The following is a 12,818-nucleotide window of genomic DNA, read 5'->3' on the forward strand; positions in this document are numbered from 1 at the left end:
CACCTTTTTCTTTGTTTTATTTTTATATGAGTGTAACAAAATTGCTCCCCGGAGTGAGGCTGTTACTTGCTTCAATCACTACTGCGCCTCCAGGATCAGGAGCTGAAGGGAAGCCATTTCCCTGTACCTCACAACCCCCACCCAAATGCTATGGCCAACACCTGAGCTCTGCCCCTTCCTCACCCAGTAAAACCCTTCAGAGAGAGACACACACATCCCTTGTACATACTAAAGGCATACACAGCTTACCCTGAATTTGCAAAGGTGTGTGGTTCTTTTTTTCCCCTCATCTGCTCTGACCCATAGAGCCAAAAGCCATAGCTCACCCTCCAGCCTTGCCCCTAAGCGCCATTTAGCAGTTAATCACTGCCCAGCCCCAGGGCTAAAATGGCGCTTCACCTCAGGTGAGCAGGGCTGTCAGAACGCGTTTGCCTCCCAGCGTTGTTTTGACCTGTCCTTCGGTCCCTCTGCAAGTAAAAGGTAGGATTTACTCTATCTTGCGCTTAAATCTATGAAGTGAACCTGTGTCACACAGTAGTCAGAGCAAGGAGGTAAAGTGTGGGTATGTTACTGAGGGAAATGCACTTGGTGCTTGAGGAGAACTTTCCTTACAACGTCTGTTTGAGGTGGTGTGTGATGATAATCGCGTTTTTGTTATTTCTCCACTAATCTTCTCATGTTTCCCCAATATATGCTACGGATGGGAGTGCTGTGGCAGGCTGCTCAGGGTGGCTTTACTGCAGAGGACCCTGTGGTTAATTGATAATGGCGGTGGCTGTGCCTTTTCTCTCTCTGCAGCCAGCCCCGGAGGAGGTAGCGGCCGAAGTTAAAACTAGGAAAGGAAAGCGAATTTAGACGAGACCTTTGCTATATGGTGCCAGCTACAGGCCCTTTTCGCAAATTTTAGCTTTATTGCTTCTTTTCCACTTGGTGGCAGCAAAGGAACATCAAATAGGCCGGAGGCAGCGGCAAGAAATGCTGGGTTTTTTTAAGCCCTGGAAATCTGCTCCAGAGGTTCAGGGACAAAAACCCCAAACAGCAACAACGAAACCGAAAGGAAAAAGTTCCTCAGCGCTCAGAATCTTTAAAAATACAAAAATATTGTATTTCTAAGATTAAGTGAAGCTGCTGTTCCACCTATCAGGTAGTTGTAGTTAAAAATGCTGCTTTGCTTCTTTTTTAACAAGCCTGTGTAGTAGACTGCACTGTGTCTTTTGACTTTGGCACATATTAACAGCTTTTTATGAGCAACCAGTTAAATTTCCATATGCTCTGCTTAGTTTCTGTTGGATTTCTTGGAGAGGTTTTAAAAATGCTCTGTGTGTATGTGTGTGTGTATGTGTGTATATATATAATGTAATGTAATCTCTCCACGATTGGAAAGTAATACATTGCCTTCTAAATTCATCTGAGTTTATAGGCCTGTTTCTACTCTCACACCTGTTTTATACTCATGTAAGGCTGCTAATGCTGATGGGTTTGTTTCTAATTTACAATGGTGTAAGCAAGAAGCAGATCAGGTCCTTTATTCTTCATTTTAGGATCCTGATAGATTACAAATACAGAGTGGAAAAGGGCAGCACTTTCTCAACTGCAGACTGGAGGACAGGACCCCAGGTGGTGCAGCGAGCCATGTCCCGAGGACTCGAAAGGCTTTGCACTTCTTTAGGAATGAAGTGATGTGGATTTACCAGAAGGGCTAAGCAGGTGTTGACTTGTCTTCCTTGCTTACTACCCGTCAAGCCTAGCTGGCATAATAAGTCATGCTAGGCATGTTGTTTGAGGTGAGCACATCTGTGCTGTGCCCCATTCAGAAAAATGGTCAAGCAGTGGCTGGTGGCCAGGAATGATTGTTCCTCTGTTAATGAAATGATGCTTGTGTTCACCAGCACAGGATGATAGTCACAAATACCTATTTTTTTTTTTTTAAGTAACTTTATCTGTGAAGTTTTTTTGAGGCAAGGTCTAATTTTCACAGGTTTCTTTTCTCTTCTTAGGTCACTGATGATTTTCATGCCTGTGCTTAAACTAGCAAATGAGCATATCACAGATCCAAGAAACTTGTATGTTAAGTTTTGAATCTCGCTTTCACTAGCACTACTGTAAATCTTGGATAGCCTGTTTCCTGTGGATTTACACCATTAAAATAATAAGGCATTAGTAAAGACTTATTTTAAGGGCTTCCTTAGACCTAAGGTTTGATTCTGGTTTTTAATAAATCTGGGCTGGCTCTAATGAAATCACCAGCATTATATAGTTGTAAAATACCAATGGGGCCATGGACCTTGTGTTCTGTTTTACATTCCTTGAGCAAAACTTCTGGTGATTCACCTCTCCTGCCCCAGTTTCCCCACTGAATTTAGGAGGAATGCAAAGTCAAGTCCTTTAGTTTCAGTCACAGCCCATTGACACATGTAGTTACTTGCATATTGGTCCTTCCTTTTTTCTCTCCAGAATTTCAGCAGCTTGAGTCTCTTTGAAGATTTTTGCTTCTGAATCAACACATTGGTATAACATTACACTGGCTGAGTCCCAAGATGAATTCCCTGTTTGTATCCCAGAGTGTGAATGCAAAATACTCATTTCCCAGAAGAAGCCTGGTAGAGAATCAATACTAGCTGCCAAAGCCCTTAGCTTTTTATTTTATTATTTTTTTTTTTAGATGGAAACCAAGTTATTATGCACATCCATTGAGGAAAAAAGGGATTTTTACTGTTTTCCCTCTCCCCTTTTCTTCATAAACTGTGTGTCCATGCCTCTGGTGCTTCCTGAGTATCACAGAGAGGGCATCAGTGTAACAAGTTAAGTTGGATTCTTGGACATGGACATCAGCCCTCCACTAGACAATGATGTTGCATAGTCCTGTTAAAAAATCCTGTCAACAGCCTTAACTACTCTAGGTTTGTTGGCCTCAAGAATGTTGATCCAGAATTGTATTTAAGTTGTTGTTTTAATAATCTTTCTTATTTCAAGCCAAAATGTGCCCATAGCAACTTAAAAGCCATTTGTTTGTCTAAGTACTGCTTTAGTTTAAATAGAAACAGTACTTTTGCTCCAACTGAAGGGAATCTTCTCTGGTTTTGATTCACTTCACTCTCTGTTAATCTTGGGTTTGCTTTGTGATTAAAAGACTGGGACTAAAGCTGGTAGAAACTGGTCTGTAGGTGCTGAAAATACCATAATAATACTCCTTTGATGTTGAGACCCAAGCAAAATTCCCAGTGACTTTGGCAGAGGTTTTGCCATCCTAAGTTTCAAAATCTCTCAGTCTGCTGAATCTGGATGTGAGTCTCTGCCTTGACTGTGGAACTTAATTTACCTTTCTACTTTGTAGTGGTGCTATTTTCATCTAGCGAAAGAAGTAATTGTATTTTTGAAGCTCAGCAGAAAAGCCCAGAACTCCAGTAATCATTGAATTGGTCTCATCTTCATGAGTGAGTAGAAGAAAGGAAAACAGCAAAACTTTTGAATGAGGAAAGTATCTGAAGGGGAATAGCAATTTGCCATCTCATGAAAGTTACAGTGAGACTTTGCAATGTTACCTGTGGGGACCTAACTCTCCCAAACCCCCAGACCCCCCTGAAACAACAGCAAACAACCCTCCTGGTTGGATTCCAGCCAGTGGCAAAGAAAACAGAATTGGGAAAAGAAAAGATTAACTCTTTTCACTCAAAAGGTCAGTTAAGCTCAATTCTGCGCTGTGAGAGTAAGTCTCTCCAGCCCTGTGGAGCCACAGTAACATCTGGTAGGCAGAGCACTTTGCCAGTGTGAAGTAGGTTGGTTTTTTTCCACAGTCCTTATGAGGCCATTGTTACTGTTGTTGTCTACTGTAGACACACATGGAAACTTTTTATTTTAAAAAAATTATTAAATTAAGTCCATTAAGGAAAGATTGGCAGCAACAGTTGAAGTGATATAATTTTGATTACAAGTTTATTATGCCTTGATGATGGATGAGTCAAGGAAGCAGACACGTTTTTCACGACAGCACCAGGTTAACTTGCTGGTTGTAGCTAAATATAATTTTCCAGCTGTCTTCAGTGGTTGTGGTGATAATACCAGTGAGTTTGAAGCTGTGAGTTCTGCTCGTATTATTGCTGGCTAAAGAAGCATTATTTTGAATTATGCCAGTTGCAGATAGGGCCCTTCATGTGTAGGGCCCATGTTGCAGATGGAGCAATCTTGAATGGCAAAATTATATTTTATATCACCGTTTCAGCTGTAAAACTAAAGCAGTTTAAACTTAAAACCAGTGCTTTAAGAAACCTGAACCTTCTGGCCTAGAGGACAGGACATCTCCCTGCATAGATCTGCCCTCTGAGGGGAGAATGGGAGGGCATGGTATTAGATGATCCTGTATGTGAGGGGAGGCGAAAAGATTTGTGTCAGAGGTGGTGTTTTTGGTGAGGTGGCCTTGCTGATACTGCGATTTTAGGGGAACGCTCTTAAACTATGGTTTTAATGATGTCAGGCAAGGTAATCCAGGTTTTAGCATTGTCCCTGTTAGTGTAACCAGGGCAAAGGACTTGTGATATGTCTCATTCACATTGTGTTTCTTAATGTTTATGTAGTCAGTGTATGTTACAGGCTCTTCCCCTTCCTTATGTACAAGCTTGAAGCACTCTCTTTTTGAAGGAGTGAGAGCTGTTGGGCCTTGCTTCAGCTTTGATTAAGGACTGTCAAATCACATGTCAGAAAAAGGTGAGAAGGTAATGCTTACATGCTGCTAGACCACCTAGAGTTGCCTTCTAGGTGCTGTTGCTACTTCTTGTGCTGTGCTGCAAGCCTTAACTGGCCTCTTGTACTGTCTGCGGATATTATTTCATTGTCTGAGGGTGTATCTTCTCACCAGAAGTCGCCAGACCATCAGAGTACTTTTCTGTAAAACTGAAAGCTGTAAAGAAGTTCTTTGTGGTCCTCCTGGCTCTGACATTTTGTTTCTATTCTTCAGATGCATCTTACTCTGTTGGGCTCTTGACTGTGATTTTAAAAATGACACTAACCCACTTCTTTTTCTTTTGTCTTTAGTTGGTGTGTGAGCATGGAAAACAATTTGCTCCCATAAATGTCATTGTAAGGCTTTTGAGGTTTTTTCCATGTATTTTTGAGTGTGAATCCTTGCAACTTCCTTAAGAATAACTAGAATTATTTGAATAACTCCTCCCTTCTTTCACTTTGAGGGGGTTTGCTTTCTGCAGTGATGCAGGCAGGGATAGATGATTGCCAGAGCAGTGTCTTGAAACAGGTATTATGTTGCATTAGACTATGCAAATAACAGAACAGCTACCTTAAGTTTTAATTTAATTGGCTACCAAAAGTGACCCACACAACTTCTTACTGTTACTGAAGGGATCCATGTCATTTTCTCTTTGTTATGAGAGGAAGCTCTGGACTTGTGCTTAGTCTGTGAGGTTTATCTTTTTTGGTGTGTATTTTTCCTCCCTTTCCTTTTGTTTCCCTTTATTGTTATTAACAAACACAAACCCATGATCTTAACAAGGTAAATATGATTGATGTTTTCTGGGAATGGGGATGAAGGACAACAATCTTGTTCTTATGTAATCACTAGAGATGAGGCAAAGAGGTTTATCCAGAGCTTCTCAATGACTCCCTGTCAAGTGGGGACCCTACTGCAGAGCAAGTAGTCAGTTTCACTAAGACTGTATTGCAGACAAAGAGTCTCTGGCTTTTTCCAGATTAAAGCAAGTGGCCTTCTTCTGTAAAGGCTGACCATTTAACAAGGACTTCTTTTCAGAAATTACTGTCTAAAGATCACAAAAGGTATTGCAATACTCATATGAACATTAGAAAGAATAAAGTAAAGAATAAGGCAAGAAATACAAAAGAATGGAATGCATAACCACTCCTTTCTCTCAGTATTTACCCTGGAGCGTTCCCCTCAGATCATCCTATAATGTCAGTTCTGTTTATTTCTTGAGTAAATGTCTGGTGTCATTTTAATAAATCAGATGAACTCTGCTCAGAGAGATATGAAGCCTGTCATTTGATCATTAAGATTATTTACTATAGGGTATGTAGTTGAAATATAATAGTAATACAGACACACACAAACTTCAACTCCTAAACAGGAAAAATTAATGGCTGAAGCCTGCCATAGTGTGTTTTAAGATAAAATAATGTTGACATAAATCAATCAGTACCTAGTTTAGATTGTTGTAGTGGTGTTTGATTCAGAGCCTTCTGAGTCAGTCTAAAATAGTATACCCTGGTTTAGGTGGATCAACACACTAGATAGGGCTAATTATTATGGGCCATCTGTACATGCCAGGCTTCTTTCAGATAGTTTTTCCTGTACCAAATGCCATAAAATGTAGCTTCCAGCTCCCAGAGCAGTGTGGGTAGTATAAGGTTGGTTGTAAGCATGTTTACAATAGCAAAGATGTTTTTTTACTCATGGAGTTTGCTTTCTTTAGGGAATAGCAACATGACGTTGCCACGTTATCACCTGAATTTCTTCATTTCTCATCATGGGTGCTTTACATTTTGTCAAGTTCATTTGCATCTTTGCAGTTAAAGTGCTCCTAATAGAGATACATCTCCAGTTGGCTCCACAGGTTGTAGTTAATGAATGTTAAAATTTTGTTTGTGTGCTTCTTGCTTTCAAGCTGCAAATAGTTTTTCAGTACAGTATAAATGTTACCAGCATGATTTCTTGAGAGGCCAACAAACACCAACAGAGCTCTGGCAGCTCTAGAACTTTGCAGTTCATGCAGTTTAATCCTGATTGAATTTCTTCATGGATGAGCAAGGCTCAGAGCAAGAGGAAGGCTCTGATATCTGAATGTGTAATGAGATGGCATAGAGGGCAGCCCTCATTCAGAGGGAGGATTTGTACGTGTTTTCTGACAGTGATGTGTGTAAGCTGTGATCTGATGTGCACCCTGATATTGTTCAGAGGGGACAGTTTAATTGTGAAGGATTGTAATGTTCCTGATACCTTCTTCGGGGTAAGTTTGAGTGGAGATTGGTGGACTAATGTTCTACATTAAGGAGCCAGACTCTTGCCTCTTGCTTTAGGCAGGCTCTGCCTTTGGCCAGGCAGAAGGGAGACATGCTGGTTTATCACAGTGTGTGCTTCCCCACTTGCTTTCTGCAGGAATATTACAGGACTTTAACCCTATGATCCTCATGTTCTCTGAAACAGCCTGGAGAAGTAACCTAACCGCAAAGGTGGGGTGAATGCTGTCCTGCTCCCTAGATTTCTGTGAGGCCACTGGGGTGCAGTTAGTGCTCTCAAGCTGAATTCTGCCATGGATCTGTTGTCTGCAGAACCTTGCATGCCTGTGGGATTCAATTGCAGGCCTCAGTCTAAGCTGTATTAAGTTTCACAAGGAAGCCTTGTTGTTCAGTCTTGAGCCCTGGTGCAGCAAAGATGTTAAAAATGTACTTAGCTTTATACATGTGGGTAATCCCCATCTCTCCTTCCACGAGAGCAGAGAGAAGTGCTATTACTAAGGGCAACAGAAGTCACAGTGAGCAAAACATTGACGTGTTGTAGAAGGAGCTGTTTTGTAAGCCCTCTATCAGCAGCACAGACTAATGCCCTACTATATCTGTAATATGTATGATTTAGACAGGCTTTGGTTGTTGGAACTAAGTTAAGGCAGATTGAGGAGAAAAGAATCCTTCTATTTGGAAAGAAAGCGGCTAAGGTGTTACAATATCCTGTGTTCTTCTGTTGACATTTTCATGTTTGTAAAACCTTCCAGTTTGATTTGTTTATCCTGTGAAATCATCACGGGAATGACATAAAATACCTGGAAAGATTGTCTGACATGAAAGCACACTGTGTGAAATGTACTGGACCATTCTGCTAGTCACTTGAAATAGTAAAAAATTAAATAAATAGAAGAGCGAGAAAGGGAGGTGGGGAAGTGACACAGGGAGCAATGGGAAATACCATTCTAAATTTGTGTGGCCTGGGATCTCTAATGATAGGCTTTTATCCCATTACATCTAATTGACACAGAACTTTATCATTAACAAATTGAGAAGTATTTACTCCCTGAAATACTTGAGACATTATAGTGACTTTCTTTTCATGATGGGCTGTTGAAAGGACTGTTATGGCCTGGCTCACGTGTAACCTGGGAAAATGATCCAGCAGTCTTCAAAGTTAATGAAATGTCATTTGTCATAGGCTTTGCAGGTGTGACTCTGTTTCTGCATTATAATACATGATGGAAGTAAGTGGCTGGATTGCAGGCCACTTGCCAAGCATAATGCACATTCTGTGAGTGTCACTGGTGCAGCATTGCATAAATCTTACTAATAGTGAGAAGTCTTGAAATGCATGATCTTTTCTTCTAAGGTCAAGCAAGACTACTTCACAACTTAATTTTAGCTTTGCTATCTCTGCAGTCAGAATGATAACATTCAACATTTGCTTTTCACTGTTCTCTTTTGAAGGGTTAATTTTGAAGAGCTTGACATTTTTTTTATTTTTTTTTTTTCCTCCCCCTGCCTCCCTCCTTGCTTCCCTCCTCCCAATAGTAGAGTGAACTGGCTCTGGACAAGGGTTTCTTGGGTAAGGAATTTCTTGGTTTGCTCCCAGGCAAAGCACCATGTCAGAGCAGAAGAGGTGGCATTTATTCTAGCTGCATGACTGGGGAAGGGAAAAATGTCCATATGGCCAGTAGTAGCTGTACTAGGACTTCTGCTGTGATGCTGCAAAGGTTGAGATCTGAAAGTTGCTGAAATAACCTGCATACAGCAATGTCCTGCATAGAGCAATAATTACAGCAAATAGTGGTATGCTCTTTTTAGGGGCCAGATGTTTAGTTGGTGCAAAAGAAAAAAGGAAAATATCCAGCTCCCTTCAGTTTGTCTAGTGAAAAATCTGGTGTGTTATTTCTTGAAAATGATGTTTCCACATGGTTACTGTTGGATTTCTTGTCTGTACTTGTTCTCTCTGATGGAGCAAGAAAGCAAAACAAGGGAGAAGGGTAGGCTCGATTCATTGTGTCGCTGATGCACAGAGTTGTGCACAGTTTTCTGAATTGTTTAGACAATTATGCCCAAGCCTTAAAATCTTCCAAGCTTGAAGTACTTAAAATACTTCTTTAAACATCCAATCTGAGGTACCTGCCACAAGCCAGTTCATAGAGAAACCTGGAAATGCTCCTTATGCTTTTCCTTGTTTCTGCTACTGCACATTTATGACCCTCTGTATGATGTTGAATCTCACAAATATGACAGGAACAGCTCACCATCTTGTTTAATAACCTTTTTTGAAGGATCAAGCATAGTACAAGTCTTTCCTCCCTGTTTTTTATTTTTATTTATTTTTGGGGTGTTACTTATTGAAGTATTGCACAGGGATGAAGCCAGTCTGTACTTCTGAAGGTTCTCATATGACTGCAAATGCATAGAAGTTTAATTTTGCTGAAGGTTTAAGCACTAAGCTTTGTGCCAGTCGGAGTACAGCAGTACCCGATTGCATACACTTTACTTTCTAAGTAATCTAAGATGAAACTGTTCTTAGTATTAAGGGCTAAAGGACATGGATTGATTTTGGAGGTATGTTTAGCAGGATCAGGTCTTGTGTTGAAATCTAGTTCTTACAATCAATTGTTGATCAGTTATATTGCGGGTGCCCTATCCCTGGCAGGTTGGACAGGGTTTGAGCAGCATGGTCTAGTGGAAGGTGTCCCTGCCCATGGCAGGAGGGTTGGAACTAGGTGATCTTTAAGGTTCCTTCAAACCCAGACCATTCTATGATTCTGTTGTTATTTTGGTAACGTTAAAAATATTTTTTAATGATATTTCTTTGTGTATATTCACTAATAAATATACCTTTTAAAGATTCTTTTCTAGTTCAAGAAGGCCACAGATTCTGTGGTCCTGAATTTTGTTTTCCTCCAGAGTGGCTGAAAGAATCTTCTAGGGCTATGTGGATGCTCTACTTTGAAAGAGTCATGGAGATACACCTTGCTATGTAGCCTTATTCTAACCTACACTCCATGAGCCTAACTCATATTTTTTAAAAGTTTATAGTCACTGTCAGCTCTTAAGTAATATGGTGTGTACCTTACAGGGGGACAAGTGAACAAAATACTCTTTTTTTGCTTTCCAGTCCTATTTGCCTCATCTTTAAGAATCTTAGGTTGGACAGAAAATTGAAAAGTTACAAAATCTGTCCCCTGTGGCCCCTCACCTTCCTCCCTCATTGGAGCTGAGATCAAATTTCAAAAGAATTCTAGAAGGATATTGAATTTCAGGTTTTGTTTTCCCATAGCAGTGATTCTGGCCAAAAAGCTTTTTAATCAAAAGGACCAACTGTAACCTTGTTAATAACTAAGAAAACAATGGCCAAAGGGAAAAGACCTGCCAAAAGCTACAAGTCATTTCTGTTGGCAGAATAATTGGGAGATCGTTATTTTGGTTGAAAACAATGTGATTTGTATTTCTAATTTTGTAAAATTACTTAATTAATAACATATGGTTAGCAATGCTGATTGCAGAATGGCTCTTGACAGAGGACACATTTAAAGCAATGTTACAGGGGCAAAGGTAGGATTGTGCAATTCTCCAGCAAATAAGGCCATGACTGCTGCTCAACAGATGAGTCTGCTTGTCTTGGGAAGGCATGAATCATTATAGTGCCCTTGACACTGAAACACAAGTCACTGATATGACGATAGTGGGATACATCTCTGGCCATGGAATCATCAGTGGGCGCAAACTGGGTTAATTCCACTTGTGATGACAAGTAGATTGTTAGAGGAGAATGCAACTGCATGGTTGTGCATGGGAACTTTTGGGTATTGAGAAAGTACTTGGAAGGGAACTTGCAGCCAAAGAAAAGTTGTTTAGGGAATTATGCTGATTCTGCATGAGCTGTGTTCTTGTCCATGTTGTGTAAATATTTAGGCTGGCTTAGGCTTTAGTATGTGTTTGTGTGTATGTTTGTAGGTGGAGAATGTGGGAACATTAGAGGAGAAGGAAAGTGTGGATTTTCCATACTTGCCTGTAAGGAGCATATGGTTCACAGACAAAAGAGTCAGATCCTTTGTTACAGTCCAGAAATGGCAGTCCTTGAGATTGGCCTTATTGCATCTCAGCAGATGCCTTTCTTGCACTGGTTACTGGGTGCCATGGGACTGAACTTAAAGCACAACTTCCCCCTTGCTTGTTGTTTCTTTTGTACAGCCTGCCTCCATTCCTTCCCCTGAGAAAACCAGCTCTCCATGAGTGTTGGGAGGAAAGAGTGAGAGAGAAGGAAGCAGGGCACTGGAGTTTTACTTCTGTTGAAACCATACAGTCACCAAGAAACTTGCTGCAATTATCCAGAACATTGTGGCTCTTGGGATGCCTGCGATTGCTTGTCTGCGATGTTATGTACAGTACTTGATTAACTATTGTTTCTCACTGATGAAGGAGGTTGTTCTCTCTATGATTCAGATCCTCTTCACAACCCCTTTTCTGTAAACCTCTTCTTTTTTCATTATACGATAATAATTATTTCCTTTTGTAGAGCGAGTAGCCTAACACCTATGTACATTGAGTGCCAAGGCTTGAAACCATAATAAGCCAAATGTTCACCTTAAAAGCCATTATTCCAGTCATTACAACACAGTTTATTCCTCTAGAGGACATTAACATCTGAAAATGTGTCAACTAGAGTATGGAATCTATCATGATCATGAACCACCTGCCAACTAATTAGAATACAACATTCTGATTTCCTTACTCCAGTATTAATCTAACTTTTTACAGCCGTTTCTATTTTTAAGTTGTTTTAGTTTCTAGCAGACTGCTTTTGAAGGCCTAAGCAGTATATTCTGTTATGGGAAAGATCAAATAAGCAGGAGGTGAATATGTTGTCCAAGTGCTGCTTAGAAAGGCTCAATCAGTAACACCAGCAATGGCAAAACCACTGGAACTGGGGCAAAAAGAGAGGAAGAGATCTTAAAAACTTCTTTATATAGCTAAGAAATAGTTCTCTCTCTTACTTTAAAAATATACCAGGAGACGAATTCTTTTGCAAGAATGAAAGTGGGTTAAAGCTGGAAAGATTTTTAGAGTATCACCTTGCTGAAAATTCATGATAACTTTTCCTGTAAGCGAGGCCTCACACCTTGAACTGAAGTGTAATATAGCAGGTTGTGCTTCTGCTTGTTTTTTTTCAGCAAAACATTTCTTGTCATAGCAACCATTCTGGTATTGGAGCGAAGAGCTTTCTCGAGATTTGAATAAATGCCATATATGAAAATGACTAAAGGATGCAGTGACTTTCACTGGCAAAGTCAGACTCCCTGAAGATATGTTATAAAGTTTTTGTTAGTACCTGAAGATCCACTCAATAGATGATGTTGCAAAATTGTCTTTTAGGGTGTTTCAATTGATTTAAAAAGTGCTATGTGATGTTACAAGGCTGAGAGAAAGTGTTCCTCAGTTTGAAATTGGAATTTACATCTCAGCTGAATTCTCTTTCCCCTGCCTTGCACTGACCAAGCTCATTTTGCTGGATGATTTACCATACTTCCAAATTTGTAGAAGGCCTTCATATGAGAGAAACATTTGCAGAGATGTATATTAAATTCTGAGTGGTTAATTATTTACTGTAACAGTGCTGGTAGCTGTATGCTTTGCTCTTCATCCCAGTAATTATTAGTAAAAAAAAAAAGAGATAAATGTGCACAGCACTAGGATGAAAATGAATGTTTGGGCTTACCATCAGTCGGTCCGCTCTAAGGAGTTAAAATAAGTCTTAGGCAAATAACTTCAAACTGATGGTTAGGGAGTTGGATGATCCCAGACTAGTGCTTATCTGTTGACTTCTGCTAAACCCCATG

The 12,818-nt window shown here is 40.2% G+C and overlaps 1 long non-coding RNA gene across 1 annotated transcript in view; it reads right to left on the reverse strand.

The window, feature by feature from the left end:
* The window catches only part of LOC134159840 (uncharacterized), a 188,523-nt gene that overhangs the window by 121,160 nt on the left and 54,545 nt on the right, over positions 1-12,818 (reverse strand). The gene's annotated exons all lie outside the window — the stretch shown is intronic.

The sequence above is a fragment of the Pezoporus occidentalis genome, unplaced genomic scaffold (assembly GCF_034315485.1).
Source record: "Pezoporus occidentalis ecotype Australia unplaced genomic scaffold, CSIRO_AGI_Poc_V1 ctg10, whole genome shotgun sequence".
Lineage (NCBI taxonomy): Eukaryota > Metazoa > Chordata > Aves > Psittaciformes > Psittacidae > Pezoporus > Pezoporus occidentalis.